This window comes from Zingiber officinale, chromosome 2B (assembly GCF_018446385.1).
Source record: "Zingiber officinale cultivar Zhangliang chromosome 2B, Zo_v1.1, whole genome shotgun sequence".
Classification (NCBI taxonomy): domain Eukaryota; kingdom Viridiplantae; phylum Streptophyta; class Magnoliopsida; order Zingiberales; family Zingiberaceae; genus Zingiber; species Zingiber officinale.
The window spans coordinates 26,717,540-26,735,553 of NC_055989.1; the positions used below are offsets into that span (position 1 = coordinate 26,717,540).

General features: G+C 36.8%; 1 non-coding gene across 1 annotated transcript; it reads right to left on the minus strand.

Moving 5' to 3' along the window:
- Nucleotides 1-1,232: 1,232 nt before the first annotated feature.
- LOC122049812 lies at nucleotides 1,233-1,338 on the minus strand. Its single transcript, XR_006131068.1, has one exon. It is a non-coding gene; the product is annotated as a small nucleolar RNA R71 (small nucleolar RNA).
- Nucleotides 1,339-18,014: the final 16,676 nt, after the last annotated feature.

Here is an 18,014-nt window from a genome sequence, read left to right on the forward strand (position 1 = left end):
GAGGGACGCACGTGACAGGCAAGCCCGTGTAAGGACAACATAGATTCATTTCTAATTGATCACATTTAGATATATTTTAATCCTAGGTCGGTTGTCTATTGCAAGAGGGAACCGGCAACCTTCTACAAATGATGGACAATTGAGGAATAAGATTTGGTAGATCATTTACATTGAACAATCCTTACAAAGAAACCAAAACTCCTAGAACATACCCTTTATCATCACCCTTATTCTTGTTTCTTATTCTTTCATTTCTTTGTTTACCTTTCATAGTTACACTTAGATTTTGTAAATCAATTGATTGGTTGTTTAGCTTACTCATGTTGAGACATCTTTAGTGCTTATTCTAGTCCCTGTGGATTCGATATCTTTTATTATTACTTACGACATATTCGTACCCTTGCGGAGAGTCAACAAGTTTTTGGCGCCATTGCCGGGGACTGCGCTATAACATTAGAGAATATCAATTGGGTTAGACTAAACATAACTTTTCTTTTCTTTTCATTAGCATAATTGTAACTATATCTTTAGAATTCCATTTTTCTTGTATATCTTTCTACTTCTTGTCAATTCCTTTTTGTTGTAATTCTAATTCTGCATTTTTAATTTCTAACATTCTAGTCTAACTTTTTTCTCTTTTGATTTAGTTTCTTTCTTCTTTTCTTTTGTAAACATATCTTGCAATCTTGTTCTTGGCATATGAATTATTCTAGATATTTTTCTTTTTCCTTTTGTCTTTTCTTTCTTGTTTTCATTAAGCACTTTCTTTCTTGCAATTTGAATTCTGCATTTTCTTTCTTGCTTTTCATATTGCATTTTATTTCTTGTTTTTGATTCTTGAATATCCATGAGCACTAACATGTCAAGAAGGCCCATGACAAATTTGTCTACACCTTTTTCTGCCAAATTTTTGTCTCCCATTGTGCAACCTCAAATTGAAGCAGAAAGTTTCTAACTAGACCCAGAGTTAATTTTGATGATACAAGGTCACAAATTTGGAGGAGAAGTATCAAAAAGTTCTTATCTGCATCTTGAAACATTTTTAGAGATTTGTGATATGGTGAAATGTGAAGGAGTGTCAGCAGATGCAGTTCGATTGATGACATTTCCTTTCAGTATCAAGGATAAAGCAAGGACTTGGTTATATTCTCTCCGTCCTCAAAGCATCACAAGTTGGGAACAATTGGAGAAGCAATTTTTGAATCATTTTTTCCCTCCAAGCAAAATAGTGTATATGAGGAATTACATAACAAATTGTGCTCAGGCATATGGAGAATCATTATTTGAAGCATGGGATAGATTCAAGTGTCTTCAAAGACATTGCCCTCATCATGGTTTTGAAAAATGGTTGATTCTTCACATATTCTCTAGGGAAATTTCTTTCTCAGACAAGAATTTATTGGATTCATCAGCTGGAGGTTCTTTTATGGACAAAAGTGTAGATGAAGCATGAATGTTAATTGATCAAGTGACATTGAACCTCCATGAATGGTCGAACAAAAGTTGGATGGAATCTCTCTAAAAAATTCAAGAAGTGCAAGCCATAAATGTAAGAGAGCCTGTCAAACAAAATGCAGCTCAACCATCCATGAAAGTTGAAGTTCACAAGTCACAGAATGAGGAGTTCAAACATTTAGGGGAAAAGATTAATAGCATAGTTTCAAAATGGTTCAAAGAAGACCTTCCTCCTTCATAGAAAAGATCTAGTGTAAATGATAATGATCTTAAGTTGAGAAGTGGCAAAAATCATTAAGAAGTTCTGAAAAAGGACATGTTGAGAATTGAGGAGAAGAACAATAGAAGACCACATGAACTCAGTTCCATTATTCCAGGAGGTTCCCAAATGCCACAAGTACCTTTCCCTCAATGATTGATCATACCAACACTAGATAAGCACGTTGAACCCCCTCCACAAGCTAAAAGAGAATATGGGAAATTAGAAGTACCTTTCCCAAGACCTTCACTAAGGGTTCCTTTTCCACAAAGGTTAGTGGGGGTCAATGAAAATAAAGACTTCGGTAAATCCTGTGACACTAATATGGTTGAGTGTAGATTTTTGAATGTATATGAAGATGAGGACTCTTCAAATGAGGATTTTATTGATAATGCAGTGGTAAATAAGTTTTCAGATCTACCTCCAAATTTTATAGGGTGTTATAGTGATGTTGAATTTTCAAATGATGAATGTGATGTGGTAGATCAACTTAAAACTACAAGTGAAGTTATTGATCCTCTTGTTATTGATTCTCCTATTGAGGATATAGATGTTGGTTTATTTTTTGATGTATGTGTTGATGATGATGTTTTGGAAGAATGTGTAGGGAGCTGTGTTGTGGAAGCAGCATCTCAAGGATCACAACCTTTGCACACAACCCTTAGAGGTTGTAAGAATTGATCATGTTATGGAACAATGTGTAGGGATTTATGCAGAGCTAGCAGAGTCTCAAGAATCACAATCTTTGATATCATCAACATCTGCACTAGAGCCAGAACCATCATTTGACTCAAAGGAGATCACATCTACATGTTTAGAAATTTCAGGTATCTCTCAGCAAAGTAAGGTTAGTATTTCTTGTGATCTTTTAGAAAATTTTATAGAGGTACCTATCATTGACTTTGTTGGATGTGATTCAATTTTTATTTCTTATTCTGCTTATCTTAATATGGTTATAGCTCTATCTTATCTAATATGTTTGTGGGAGATTTGTATTTTCTTTGCATGTGCAGATTTCACTTGGGCTAATAATTGGAAGCTCATACTGAACCATCTTCGACCACTTGAAATAACTTCAAAGAAGACGAAGATGGAGAGAGCAATACTTCATTTTGTAATTCCTATATTGAAAGCTCCCTCCATAATAAGAGCCCTTGGTAGGAGGGTGTTGAAATATCTTACCCCTCCAAGAGCGAGATTTCGATAAATCTAATGAGGTGGTCGAGCTAATGACCTTAAACAAGTGCTTCTAGGGAGGCAACCCAAGTTCATTTTCTTTGTTTTCATTTCATTCTTTATAATAAACATGTATCCTCTACTTAATTTTTGTTGTCAATCTTCTTTTATAGGACTCAAAGATTAGGAGGAGTGTAACTACATGATGGAGAAGTTAATGACCTGGGCATTTAGCATGCATCATTTGGTAACTTCTCTTACTTTTAATCCCCTCCACATTGTTTTTAGTTTTCATTGGGACAATGAAATGTTTAAGTCTGGGGGGATGCATTAGATGCATTTGAATTGCTTTGTTTGTTTTTTTTGTTTTTGCTTATGTCTTGCATTTTGTTTTCATTTCTTGTGGCATTCATCTTGAGAACATCAAAACTTCACTTATATGCTTTCTTGTCTTCAAGATTAAACGTTAACACGTTCATTATTTAGATTCATGATGTTTTAAGTGATATTAGTAGTATGCTTAATGTACCTCTTTTCTCTATCTTGGGTAGCATGATATAAGCTAAGTATCATATTGAGATGAGTTTTAGCCTTGGCTTGACCTTAAGGATCTTATCTTCACTACACCTATACTTGATGCTTGAATGGTCGATATCAGTGAAATAATCATGATTCATCTTGTTTGTTTAGTACTTGGTTTCCATGGTGATTTCTCAAACTTCATTTTGGTTATTGAATGAGGCTCAACTCATGTAAGCTCATTTGGAAAAATCAAAATATCCCTACATTTGTGCTAAAAGTGTTGGTTGCTACTCAGAAAACCCAATGGCTCCACTGTACAAAAATTTTGTACGTGATCTGAACCTTTCCTAGCTACCATGTGTTCTTTTAAGTTAAACTTGTATCTCCTGCGGAACTTAACACGTTTGATTCCAAGTTTAACTTATATGTTCTTTTAGGTTTAGATTTGGATCTCCTGCGGAACTTAACACGTTTGATCCAAATCACCTAGGTTATAAATTCAATTAAATATTAGTTTCCAAAATTGGCTTCCAGTACTGCATGGCGAGGCACTTGGCCTTCTTGGATATGGGAGCAACCACCACCGACTAGACAAAGCCTTTTAAGGAAAGTTAATATTTAATTTCCTTATATAACCCTAGGTTAGCCAAAATGAACAATCAAATCACAAGGAAAAAGAAAAAGAACACAACATCGAAATTAAATTCGAAAAACAAGAATCCAATGCCTCTTGTATTTGGTATTTATACAAAGAAAAATTAACTAGTATGATCCGGAAATTAAATACCAGTTATACCTTTTCCTTGTATGCTAAAAACCTCGACATCTTCTGCCGTATCCCTCGCCACCTCTTGGACGTCGTGTGGGCGACAATCCTCCAAGACGAACACCACCCGGAAAGCTTCTCCTCCTTCTCTAGAATTCGGCCACCACCATTACAAAGGAGCAAAAGAGAGCAAAGGGAAGAGAGGGAGAGGGGCCGGCCACTTGATGATCTCCAACAACACAATATCAATTGTTATATCTTTCAAGGCCTCCCCTTCCCCCCTTTTTATATTAGTTTCCCAACGGAAAATTATGGAAAGAGTTTTATAAAAAATTAGACTCATTCCTATTTCCTTTTAATTTTTACTTTTTCTTTCCTTTTAATTAATCAATCCTAGATTGATTTATTAATTAAACAACTATTTGTTGATGTTTAATTATTTGACCGGCCCCTTGCTTGGGCACCAAGCAAGGTGGCCGGCCACTTATTAAAAGGGAAAGAAAGAAAAAAATTTTATAAAATTTTAAAAGAAGAAAACTTCTAATAAAATTTTACAAACTCTCTTTTTTTCTAATGTGGATATTAAAAGTAAAGTTTTAAAATTTAAAACATCTCTAATAATATTTCTTTTTAAAGGAAAGTTTTATAAGTTTTACAACTCTCTTTTAAAACCTTGTGGCCTAATTTAAATTATGAAAATTTTATAAATTTTTAAATTCTCTCTTTTTACAAATTGTAAATATCTGAGGAAATTTAAAAATTCAAAAACAACCTTCCTAATTTAAATATTGCGGCCGGCCCCTTTGCCCAAGGCAAGGGACGGCCACTTTTAGAGAATATGTGGTCGGCCATTGCTTGTTCACCAAGCAATGAACCGACCCCTTCTTGGACACCAAGATAGGCTTTTCTTTGGATGGATTTGAGGCTTTATTGAGGCTACAACAAGGACCTAGAGGAGAAATTGGTTTTGGCCTTCCGATGAGCTCGAGTATCCTGTGATCGCCCCGAACATACAACTCAAGTTCATCGATAATAACTCATTCCACTAGAGAGTTATTACCGCACTACCGCACCAATCCCAAATTACATTATGGGCTCCTTCTTATCATGAGTGTGTTAGTCTCCTTGTGTTTAAGATTACGAATGTCCACTAATTAAGTGAGTTACTGACAACTCATTTAATTAATATCAAGCTCCAAGAGTAGTACCACTCAACTTTATTGTCATGTTGGACTAGGTCCACCTGCAGGGTTTAACATGGAAATCCTTATGAGCTCCTATTGGGGACATTCTCAACCTAGATAACTAGGACACAGATTCCTTCTATAATCAACAACACATACATAAGTAATATCATTTCCCAACTTATCGGGCATATTGATTTATCGAGCTAAACCTCACCCTTTGATAAGTCAAAGAAATAAATATTAAATATACATGCTTGTTATTATATCAGGATTAAGAGCACATACTTCCATAATAACTAAGGTCTAGTTCTTTTACTAAATCAGTACAAAAAGAACTTACCTAAATGATCCTACTCAATACACTTAAAGTGTATCAGTGTAATTTATTAGTCAAGATAAACTAATACTTAATTACACTACGTCTATTCTGATGGTTTGTTCCTTTCCATCTTAGTCGTGAGCAACTGTTTATAATTTATAGAGAACCGACAACATGATCTTCTAAGTGTGACTTCACACTCCATGTTATCTACTATATAAATTAATTGAATAATTACATTTAACAAATAAATGTAAACATTTGACCAATGTGATTCTTTATTTCAAAATAAATGTGTACAAAAGCTAAACTTTTAAGTATACACTCCAACAATCTCCCACTTATACTAAAAGTCTAAGCTGTCATATCTATTGCCATACATCTGATTCCCATCCCCTCCACATGCCGATCAAAAGCTTTCGCCGGAAGGGCCTTAGTGAAAGGATCTGCCAGGTTATCTGCTGATGCTATCTTGACGACGACAACTTCTCCTCGCTTGACGATGTCTCGTATCATGTGGTACTTGCGCTCTATATGTTTACTTGCCTTATGGGCTCGTGGTTCCTTCGAGTTTGCAACTGCTCCACTATTATCACAATAAATTGTGACGATCTTGGGCAAATCAGGAATCACATCTAAGTCCATTAGAAAGTTCCTGAGCCATACAGCTTCTTTGGCTGCCTCAGAGGCTGCCACATACTCAGCTTCCATGGTTGAGTCTGAGACGCATTTCTGCTTAACACTCCTCCATGCAATGGCTCCACCTCCTAAAGTAAACACATAGCCTGATGTAGACTTACTGTTGTCCCTATCTGATTGGAAGTCTGAATCTGTGTAACCCACAGGGAGTAAATCATCTGCTTGGTAAACTAGCATATAATCTCTAGTCCTTCTCAGGTACTTTAATATATGCTTTACTGCAGTCCAATGTCCTTCTCCAGGGTTACTTTGATATCTGCTAACCATGCCCACGGTAAAACAGATATCAGGTCTCGTACACAACATTGCATACATAAGGCTTCCTACAGACGAAGCATAAGGAACTGCCTTCATGTCCTCAATCTCCTTTGATGTTTTTGGAGACATCTCTTTAGATAAGGCTACTCCATGCCTAAAAGGTAAGAAACCTTTCTTGGAGTTTTGCATGCTAAAACGAGCAAGGATTGTATCTATATATAAAGCTTGGGATAGGCACAACATTCTTTTCTTGCGATCCCTTATAACTTTGATCCCAAGGATGTGTGTACATTCTCCTAAGTCCTTCATATCAAATTGTTTGGACAACCATACCCTTTCGTCTAATAATACCTTGACATTGTTGCCAATTAACAAAATATCATCTATGTATAGTACAAGAAATTCCACCATGTTTCTGTTACACTTCTTGTATACACAAGACTCATCCGGACACTGAATAAATCCATATGACTGGATTACTTCATTAAACCAGATGTTCCAAGATCTTGAAGCTTGCTTCAGTCTATAAATGGACCGATTAAGCTTGCACACTAGATGCTCTTTGCCCTTTTCAATGAACCCTTCTGGTTGTTTCATATGGATGTTTTCTTCAAGACTTCCATTAAGGAAAGCTGTCTTGACATCCATTTGCCAAATCTCATAATCCATATGAGCGGTAATGGATAAGAGTATCCGGATAGACTTAAGCATAGCTACCGGCGAAAAGGTCACCTCATAATCGATTCCCTCTTTCTGAGTGTACCCCTTCGCAACAAGCCTTGCTTTGAAGGTTTCTACCTTCCCATCTGTCCCTCTTTTCCTTTTATAGATCCACTTGCATCCAATGGCTTTTACACCATCAGGTGGTTCTACAAGCTCCCAGACCTTATTAGAATACATAGATTCTATTTCGGAATTCATTGCCTTTTGCCAAGATACTACATCTATATCTTGGAGTGCTTCATCATATGTCCGGGGATCTGGTTCATGTTTGCCTGGGATCAAGTCCGAAGACTTACCCAAAAACATGAATCTCTCGGGCTGCCTTACAACCCTCCCACTACGACGAGGCACCGTCTGTGGTTGTGTAGCATGTGTGATACGTGTTGCAGTCTCTTGTGGTATTTCATCTTGTACTGTTGGTACTGAAGTAGACGTGTCCTCTCTAAGTTCTTCTAGAATAATTTTACTACTGGGCTTGTGATCCATTATATAGTCTTCTTCTAAAAACTGAGCATTGGTGCTAACAATGACCTTCTGGTCTTTAGGACTATAAAATAAACCGGCTTTCGTTCCTCTGGGATACCCCACAAACATACGAACTTCTGTACGAGATTCTAACTTATCAGCATCTTGTTTTAGCACATGTGCTGGACTACCCCAAATCCGAATATGTCTTAGACTGGGCTTCCGCCCATTCCATAATTCTGTGGGAGTAGAAGATACTGATTTAGAAGGTACTAAGTTCAGAATGTGCGCTGCTGTTTCCAGAGCGTATCCCCAAAACGAATTTGGTAATTCTGAATAACTCATCATCGATCTAACCATCTCCATAAGAGTCCTATTCCTTTGTTCTGCCACACCATTCTGTTGGGGTGTACCAGGTGCGGACAATTGGGATTGAATCCCGGCCTCTGATAAGTAATTCCTAAACTCTCCTAAGAGGTATTCACCGCCACGATCAGATCGTAGTGTCTTGATACTTTTACCTAGACGTTTCTCCACATCAGCCTTGTACTTTTGAACTTATCAAAGCACTCAGACTTGCGGCGCATTAGGTAAATGTATCCATATATTGAATAATCGTCTATAAAAGAGACAAAATATTCAAAGTCACCTCTAGCCTGGATAGACATAGGACCACGTAAATCAGAATCAACCAATTCTAACGCTTCTTTGGCTCTATACCCCTTGGCCTTAAAAGGTCTCTTGGTCATCTTACCTTCCAAGCAGGATTCACACGTTGGAAAGTTTTCCAACTCTAATGGACCCAAGAGTTCATCGGCTACAAGCCTTTGAATCCTACTTAAATTAATATGACCAAGCCTTAGATGCCAAAGATGTGTTTGGTTCATTTCCGAAGGTTCTTTTCTCTTATTAGAGTTAGAAGATGTGTTATTAATTTCCATATTTTGCTTTGTGGGAGAAATTGGATTTAAAGTATATAAATTGTCAACCAATGCACCAGAACAGATAATCACTTTATTTCTCTTTATAACCACATTGTTACTAAAGGAAACTGAATATCCATCCAAATACAATTTAGAAACTGAAATTAAATTCTTTCTAAAACTGGGTACATAAAGATAATTCCCTAAAACTAATTTCCTATTCCTATCAAATGATAAGTAGACGTCTCCCACTGCAACAGCCGCCACCTTAGTAGCATTGCCCATGTAGACAGTTATCTCTCTATCAAATAGTCGCCGGGTTTCCTGGAACCCCTGCAAAGAATTGCAGACATGATCAGTGGCTCCCGTATCTACACACCAGGTGCTGGTAGATAACACCGCTAAACATGTTTCAACTACTAGAGTATGAGATATACCTTTATTGTTCTGTTTCCTACTAGGACAGTCCGCCTTCCAATGCCCTGACTGCTTGCAGATGAAGCACTTGCCTTCTAGCTTCTTCATTCCAGCTTTAGGTCCTGTACTCTGAGATTTATTCACTTTCTTTGCTGAGCTAACTTGTTTCTTCTTCTTCTTTCCTTTCGGTTTAGAAGTAGAACCATTTTCAGCATAGTGAATATGAGAATTATGACGGAACAAACCTTCTACTGCCTGAAGTTCTGTCAGTAGTTCCGCCAATGAATATACCCTTTTGTTCATATTGTAATTCAGGCGGAATTGCTCAAAACTTCTAGGTAGTGTTTGGAGAATCATATCGATCTGGGTTTCCCCATCAATTTCTCCTCCAAGGATTTGTATTTCATTTAGATAAGCCATCATCTTTAGGATATGATCCCTCATGGGAGTACCCTCTTGCATGGTGGCTGTCATTATCTTTCTCATGGCTTCTTGCCTAGAGGCCCGATCCTGGTGACCAAAGAGTTCCTTGATATTGTTCATAATATCATAGGCTGTTGGTAAATCTTGACACTGATGTTGTAATACATTTGACATTGAAGCAAAATGTAACACCGCGTCATCTCATCTGCTTTTACCCATTTCCTATGATACTCAATCTCCTCTTGGGTAGATTCACCATTGGGTGTATCAGGGCAAGGTTCAGTCAGTACAAACTTATAGCTTTCAGCAGTAAAAACAATGTTCAGGTTCCTTTTCCAATCTATGTAGTTAGGACCAGTAAGTCTGTTCTCTTTTAGTATGATGACCAGTGGGTTGAAAGTCATCCTAAGAATCACAAATAACTTTTGGTCAGAACTCTAAATTTAGAATAATATTGATTTCTCAAACAATACTATTTTAAATTAACCAACACCTTAAAACACCTAGAATTTTGTATGCCACGATAGTGTGGACGTATACAAATTCAACATTTGTAAAAGGAGGGTTTTACCCATTAATTTTATTATTTTGTCAACCTAACTTTTTGACAAATAAAATTAATAGTTGGTTACTTTGGTCACACGAATAATAGTAGTGACTCCGATGGGGAGGATACTATTAGACGTGACTAAGTGTGTACAATTACTTGACACTAAGTCCATTAATAAGATTGTCCCCCTTCCGATGGGGAAGATCACACGCTCTTAATTAACTTTCTATAGTCATCCTAAGAATGGAAGTTTAATCTAGTGATCCGCAAACAAGCTCATCCGATATGGAGAAAGGCACTCAGAGCCAACGCGCAAGCTTGTTGCATCACTTATAAACCAGTAATGGAGACCGTGAAATTTATTTAAAAACAAATCCCTCTCCCACTTAGTTATTTAAAGTGAGGAATTTTGATGATGCTAGCCTACTAAACATGTACACTAACATTCACACACAGCACAATACAAAAGCAATAAATAGAAAAACATATTTTCAACTATTATGGCTTTTATCTATTGTTGTCCTCCGTGTGTCGTCATCCCTAGCTGCTGCCATCTTTGGCCACCGCCACCGGGTCTAGTTGTCGCATCCATCTTGCTCCTTGTTCCGCTGCGCCACTCTAATCTTCAAAAGGTTCCACACCTTGCAAGATTCGATCCGCGACATAAATAGAATTTTACATTTTTTGATTATATATTCCTCGAAGGAATGTATATGTAAACTAGATCGAACATAAAATAAAATTTACATCCATCTATCCTATATTCCATAAAAGGAATGTACATGTATCTAGATCAAAAAATAAAATCCTAATAAAACTAAATACAGCTCCTGTTGTATTTTATAATACAATCATGCACACATAATAAATGCCCTTGACATGTCCAAGGGTCCAATCACACACATAATAACTGTAACGACCACCCTTCTTACTACTACTACTACCTAAGAGTGGCCGTTACTTAACTACTAACTCTACTTAACCGGTGTCATTACAAACCACATGAAAACCCTACCGAAAAATTTTGACAGAATCTCCCCTGTAACGGTGACCTTAAACTGATATACAAACACTATATACACGGCCATAGGCGGCTGGAACAGATAAAAAACTCTCACGCAGTTATATAAGTGTTAAAACCAAAAGAAAACAATATCAAGAATCATCACACAAGAACACAATCCATCTACTATGTCCTAATCACATCAAAATAACATATACTGTCCCAAATACTTCTAACATAGCAAAAGAAAAAGAAAACTAAAGGAAACTCCTTCCTAGTCCCAAGGCTTCCATAGTCCTGGCATCACACATCCTTCGACCACCTCCTTGTCGCCTTCCTTTCTATATCTTTTCCTTTCCTGTATCTATCCTTGGACTCAAAACCTAAAAAGAAACTCCTAGGGCTTCGAAGATGCTTGCGTTTCTGACTCTTCCTTGTGCCCACGGTCCTCTTCGGCAAGGAGGTCTCCTCTCCGAGAAGAACTCACGGAATCAGCCCTTCACCAACCGCCAGAGATGAAACTAGGGCTTCGTTCTTCTCTTCTGCCTAAACCAAATCGTCGTCGTTGTTCGTGAACGAGGGAGATGAGAATAATTTAGGTTTTAGGTCACCGAAAATATAACCTCAACTTGTCCCTTAATAACTCCATTATTTCTGTTAACTTGTTAAATAAATTTTCCTACCTTTTCTAAACAAAACCGACGGTTGGATCACTTGGTCAGCCGGATTTTGACCAACTCTAAGGTCATGGCTTCGATTCCTCAGCCGCGCACTTTTCGTTTCGATTTATTTTCAATGTTCCTAACTATACCTTATATACATTGTATTCCATATATAATTAACAAAACGTTTGCAGACCAGTTGGTTGGCTGAGTTCGTTAAGATCCTTATCGGGTCCGAGGTCCTGGGTTCAAAACCCGGCTTCAACATATGTTATTTCTTTTTTCTTTTTTTTTTAAACTTCTTTCTCTTGGTAAAAATACCAAACGAACTCTAAAAATTACGTAAAAATACTCTAAGAATTCCTAAAAATCTCTAGAATTTTTCTATAGCATTTTTAAATATTTTTAAATTATTTTTGGGGATCAAAAGGAGGAAATTTGGGTCGTTACAATTCCCCACACCTTATAAAAAGTTCGTCCTCGAACTTAGAATAATTCTAGATCTCTCTGTCTCATACTGTCCTTACACTCCTAAATAACTTCCTCATACTTCTGATTCTAGATAACTTTCACTAATGGTACTCTTTGTTCCTTAGTCTCTTAACTCCTCGGTCCTCTATCATTCATATTGCATCGTACCCATTAGTGGTCCTTGGAAGGCCTGTTATAAGGTCTCTGGAGACCATAGGTGCATTAGTCACACCAAATGGCATGACCCTAAATTCATAGTGTCCATATCTGGTCCTGGAAACTGCTCTGGGTGCATCACTTCCTTTCACTTTTAACTGATGGTTCCTATAACGCAGATCTATTTTAGAGAACACTGTTACCCTCTTTAGCTGATCAAATAGATCATCTATTCTGGGAAGAGGGTACTTGTCCTTAACCGTTACTTTGCTCAGCGCTCTAAAATCTATGCACATCCGCATAGATCTGTCTTTCTTCTTAACGAATAACACTGGAGCTCCCCGGGGTGAATGACTAAGGCGGATGAAACCCTTGTCAAGTAGCTCCTACAATTGTTCTTGTAACTCTTTTAAATCTGCTGTAGACATTCGGTATGGAGCTTTGGAAATTGAACTGGTATCAGGAAACAACTCAATTTCAAACTCTACTTCTCTGTTGGGAGATAGTCCAGGTAGCTCTTCTAGAAATACATCTGGGTATTCGCAGACTACCCGAACGTCTTCCTGCATGGGTCTTTCTTGTTATCATTGTCCTTCTAGTTCTAATTACTTAACTGGGGTTTCTGACTCCCCACTGTCTTGTCCTCTATCTTAACATCTAACTATGCCAAGAATAATACTTGACATCTTCTCTATCCTTTCTAAACATACTTATGTATATGAATATAAAAGAAACAAAACTAAAATTGACTCTATTCTTCCTAAGCATATGTATCAAAACATAGAAAATTAAAACATGAATTTTCTTCTTTCCTAAGCACATATAAGCAGATACTATATACTGTAAATAATAAAGAAAGCATAAAAGAAAACTAAAATACTTTCTTACTTGAAGACAGCAAGGTTGGTGCTGATGTGTGATGCTGGAGAATGGGAACTGCTCTGATACCAACTGTAACGACCACCCTTCTTACTACTACTACTACCTAAGAGTGACCGTTACTTAACTACTAACTCTACTTAACCGGTGTGATTACAAACCACATGAAAACCCTACCGAAAAATTTTGACAGAATCTCCCCTGTAACGGTGACCTTAAACTGATATACAAACACTATATACACAGCCATAGGCGGCTGGAACAGATAACAAACTCTCACGCAGTTATATAAGTGTTAAAACCAAAAGAAAACAATATCACGAATCATCACACAAGAACACAATCCATCTACTATGTCTTAATCACATCAAAATAACATATACTGTCCCAAATACTTCTAACATAGCAAAAGAAAAAGAAAACTAAAGGAAACTCCTTCCTAGTCCCAAGGCTTCCATAGTCCTGGCATCACACATCCTTCGACCACCTCCTTGTCGCCTTCCTTTCTATATCTTTTCCTTTCCTGTATCTATCCTTGGACTCAAAACCGAAGAAGAAACTCCTAGGGCTTCGAAGATGCTTGCGTTTCTGACTCTTCCTTGTGCCCACGGTCCTCTTCGGCAAGGAGGTCTCCTCTCCGAGAAGAACTCACGGAATCAGCCCTTCGCCAACCGCCGGAGATGAAACTAGGGCTTCGTTCTTCTCTTCTGCCTAAACCAAATCGTCGTCGCTGTTCGTGAACAAGGGAGATGAGAATAATTTAGGTTTTAGGTCACCGAAAATATAACCTCAACTTGTCCCTTAATAACTCCATTATTTCTGTTAACTTGTTAAATAAATTTTCCTCCCTTTTCTAAACAAAACCGACGGCTGGATCACTTGGTCAGCCGGATTTTGACCAACTCTAAGGTCACGGCTTCGATTCCTCAGCCGCGCACTTTTCGTTTCGATTTATTTTCAATGTTCCTAACTATACCTTATATACATTTTATTCCATATATAATTAACAAAACGTTTGCAGACCAGTTGGTTGGCTGGGTTCATTAAGATCCTTATCGAGTCTGAGGACTTGGGTTCAAAACCCGGCTTCAACATATGTTATTTCGTTTTTTTTTTTTTAAACTTCTTTCTCTTGGTAAAAATACCAAACAAACTCCAAAAATTACATAAAAATACTCTAAAAATTTCTAAAAATCTCTAGAATTTTTCTATAGCATTTTTAAATATTTTTAAATTATTTTTGGGGCTCAAAAGGAGGACATTTGGGTCGTTACAATAACTATAAGCCATAATAGTTGGATCCTGTATCCACAAAGTTAACACATCCTACTATTAACCTGCCTAAATTATGTATGACATGTGCATAATTAAACTAATACCAAATACACAGAGGCAAAACCCTAGCTCTGATAACAATTGTTGGTTGCTACTCGAAAAACCCAATGGCTCCACTGTACAAAAATTTTGTACGTGATCTGAACCTTTCCTAGCTACCATGTGTTCTTTTAAGTTAAACTTGTATCTCCTGCGGAACTTAACACGTTTGATTCCAAGTTTAACTTATATGTTCTTTTAGGTTTAGATTTGGATCTCCTGCGGAACTTAACACGTTTGATCCAAATCACCTAGGTTATAAATTCAATTAAATATTAGTTTCTAAAATTGGCTTCCAGTACTGCATGGCGAGGAACTTGGCCTTTTTGGATATGGGAGCAACCACCACCGACTAGACAAAGCCTTTTAAGAAAAGTTAATATTTAATTTCCTTATATAACTCTAGGTTAACCAAAAGGAACAATCAAATCACAAGGAAAAAGAAAAGAACACAACATCGAAATTAAATTCGAAAAACAAGAATCGAATGCCTCTTGTATTTGGTATTTATACAAAGAAAAATTAACTACTATGATGCAGAAATTAAATACTAGTTATACCTCTTCCGTGTATGCTAAAAATATCGAGATCTTCTGTCATATCCCTCACCTCCTCTTGGACGTCGTGTGGGCGACAATCCTCCAAGACGAACACCACCCGGAAAGCTTCTCCTCCTTCTCTAGAATTCGGCCACCACCACCACAAAGGAGCAAAAGAGAGCAAAGGGAAGAGAGGGAGAGGGGCCCGCCACTTGATGATCTCCAACAACACAATATCAATTGTTATATCTTTCAAGGCCTCCCCTTTCCCCCTTTTTATATTAGTTTCCCAACGGAAAATTATGGAAAGAGTTTTATAAAAAATTAGACTCATTCCTATTTCCTTTTAATTTTTTCTTTTTCTTTCTTTTTAATTAATCAAACCTAGATTGATTTATTAATTAAACAACTATTTATTGATGTTTAATTATTTGACCGACCCCTTGCTTGGGCACCAAGCAAGGTGGCCGGCCACTTATTAAAAGGGAAAGAAAGAAAAAAAATTTATAAAATTTTAAAAGAAGAAAACTTCTAATAAAATTTTACAAAATTTTTTTTTTTCTAATGTGGATATTAAAAGGAAAGTTTTAAAATTTAAAACCAAGTTTTAAAATTTAAAACATCTCTAATAATATTTCTTTTTAAAAGAAAGTTTTATAAATTTTACAACTCTCTTTTAAAACCTTGTGGCCTAATTTAAATTAGGAAAATTTTATAAATTTTTAAAATCTCTCTTTTTACAAATTGTAAATATCTGAGAAAATTTAAAAATTCAAAAACAACCTTCCTAATTTAAATATTGCGGCCGGCCCCTTTGGCCAAGGTAAGGGCCGACCACTTCTAGAGAATATGTGGCCGACCATTGCTTGGTCACCAAGCAATGAACCGGCCCCTTCTTGGACACCAAGATAGGCTTTTCTTTGGATGGACTTGAGGCTTTATTGAGGCTACAACAGGGACCTAGAGGAGAAATTGGTTTTGGCCTTCCGATGAGTTCGAGTATCCCGTGCTCGCCCCGAACACACAACTCAAGTTCTTCGATAATAACTCATTCCACTAGAGAGTTATTACCGCACTACCGCACCAATCCCAAATTACATTATGGGCTCCTTCTTATCATGAGTGTGTTAGTCTCCCTGTGTTTAAGATTACGAATGTCCACTAATTAAGTGAGTTACTGACAACTCATTTAATTAATATCTAGCTCCAAGAGTAGTACCACTCAACTTTATTGTCATGTTGGACTAGGTCCACCTGCAGGGTTTAACATGGCAATCCTTATGAGCTCCTCTTAGGAACATTCTCAACCTAGATAACTAGGACACAGATTCCTTCTAAAACAACAACACATACTATAAGTAATATCATTTCCCAACTTATCGGGCATATTGATTTATCGAGCTAAACCTCACCCTTTGATAAGTCAAAGAAATAAATATTAAATATACATGTTTGTTATTATATCAGGATTAAGAGCACACACTTCCATAATAACTAAGGTCTAGTTCTTTTACTAAGTTAGTACAAAAAGAACTTACCTAAATGATCCTACTCAATACACTTAAAGTATATCAGTGTAATTTATTAGTCAAGATAAACTAATACATAATTACACTACGTCTATTCTGATGGTTTGTTCCTTTCCATCTTAGTCTTGAGCAACTGTTTATAATTTATAGAGAACCGACAACATGATCTTCTAAGTGTGACTCCACACTCCATGTTATCTACTATATAAATTAATTGAACAATTACATTTAACAAATAAATGTAAACATTTGACCAATATGATTCTTTATTTCAAAATAAATGTGTACAAAAGCTAAACTTTTATGTATACACTCCAAAAAATAGTACATTTGTGAATAAGATTTGCACAATGCAAATACTTATGAAAAAAAAGCAGAAAAAAATGTGAATAAGGGATATAAAAAATAGTTCTCGTGAGTGGAATCTAGCAAGTCACCCCTTTGAGACCGAGTTAGGTTACTGGGGAAAGGACTGCTTAGCTTCTCTTGAGATTGAGCACGCCTTTCAGAACTTGGGTTGATTGAGAAATATGAACCAAATATGTGGCAAGTAAGTGCCTATCAATGGTTACTTGTATATCACTGGAAACATTAGGAATTCAAATTTGATGACGACTTGACTAGGACATAGATTGAAACTTGAAAAGTTTTGAGTTACTTTACACTGTGCACAAGAACTTATCCTTGATCCATATTTAACTTGTCTCCATGATCATGCTTATCAATGAAATTTTTTGATAGAGTTAGGAGAATGGATTAGGGATATGAGAGCATTGTAGAACATATGAATTTAGATTGCAATATTTTGCTTGAGGACAAGTAAAGGTTTAAGTCTAGGGGTGTGATGTGCGTAGATTGTATATACTTGTTTAGCGTGTTTTGATGCACATTCACATACTTTGTACATGCTTTGTCTACGTATTTTCATATTTCCAGTTTTTGTCACGCCCCCAGAAGAGTCCCTGTCCGAGAAAATTTCGGCAGCATCTCCCCTGTACGGCGGACAATCAAAAATTTTCTACAAGCACTAAATACTCAGCCACAGGCGGCTGGAATCATAACAATAATAAAAATCAATCACCACGCAGTTTATATATATATTCAGCCTCTGGCTGACACAACCACGCAGTAATAATACTCTGACTCAAAAACCACCCTACTCAACTACACTCGTAAAGCTCAAAACCGCCGAACTCACCTCTTCTGCCATCCAGGCAGGCATGTAGTAGAATAAAAACCAAATCCAAATCCATCGATAT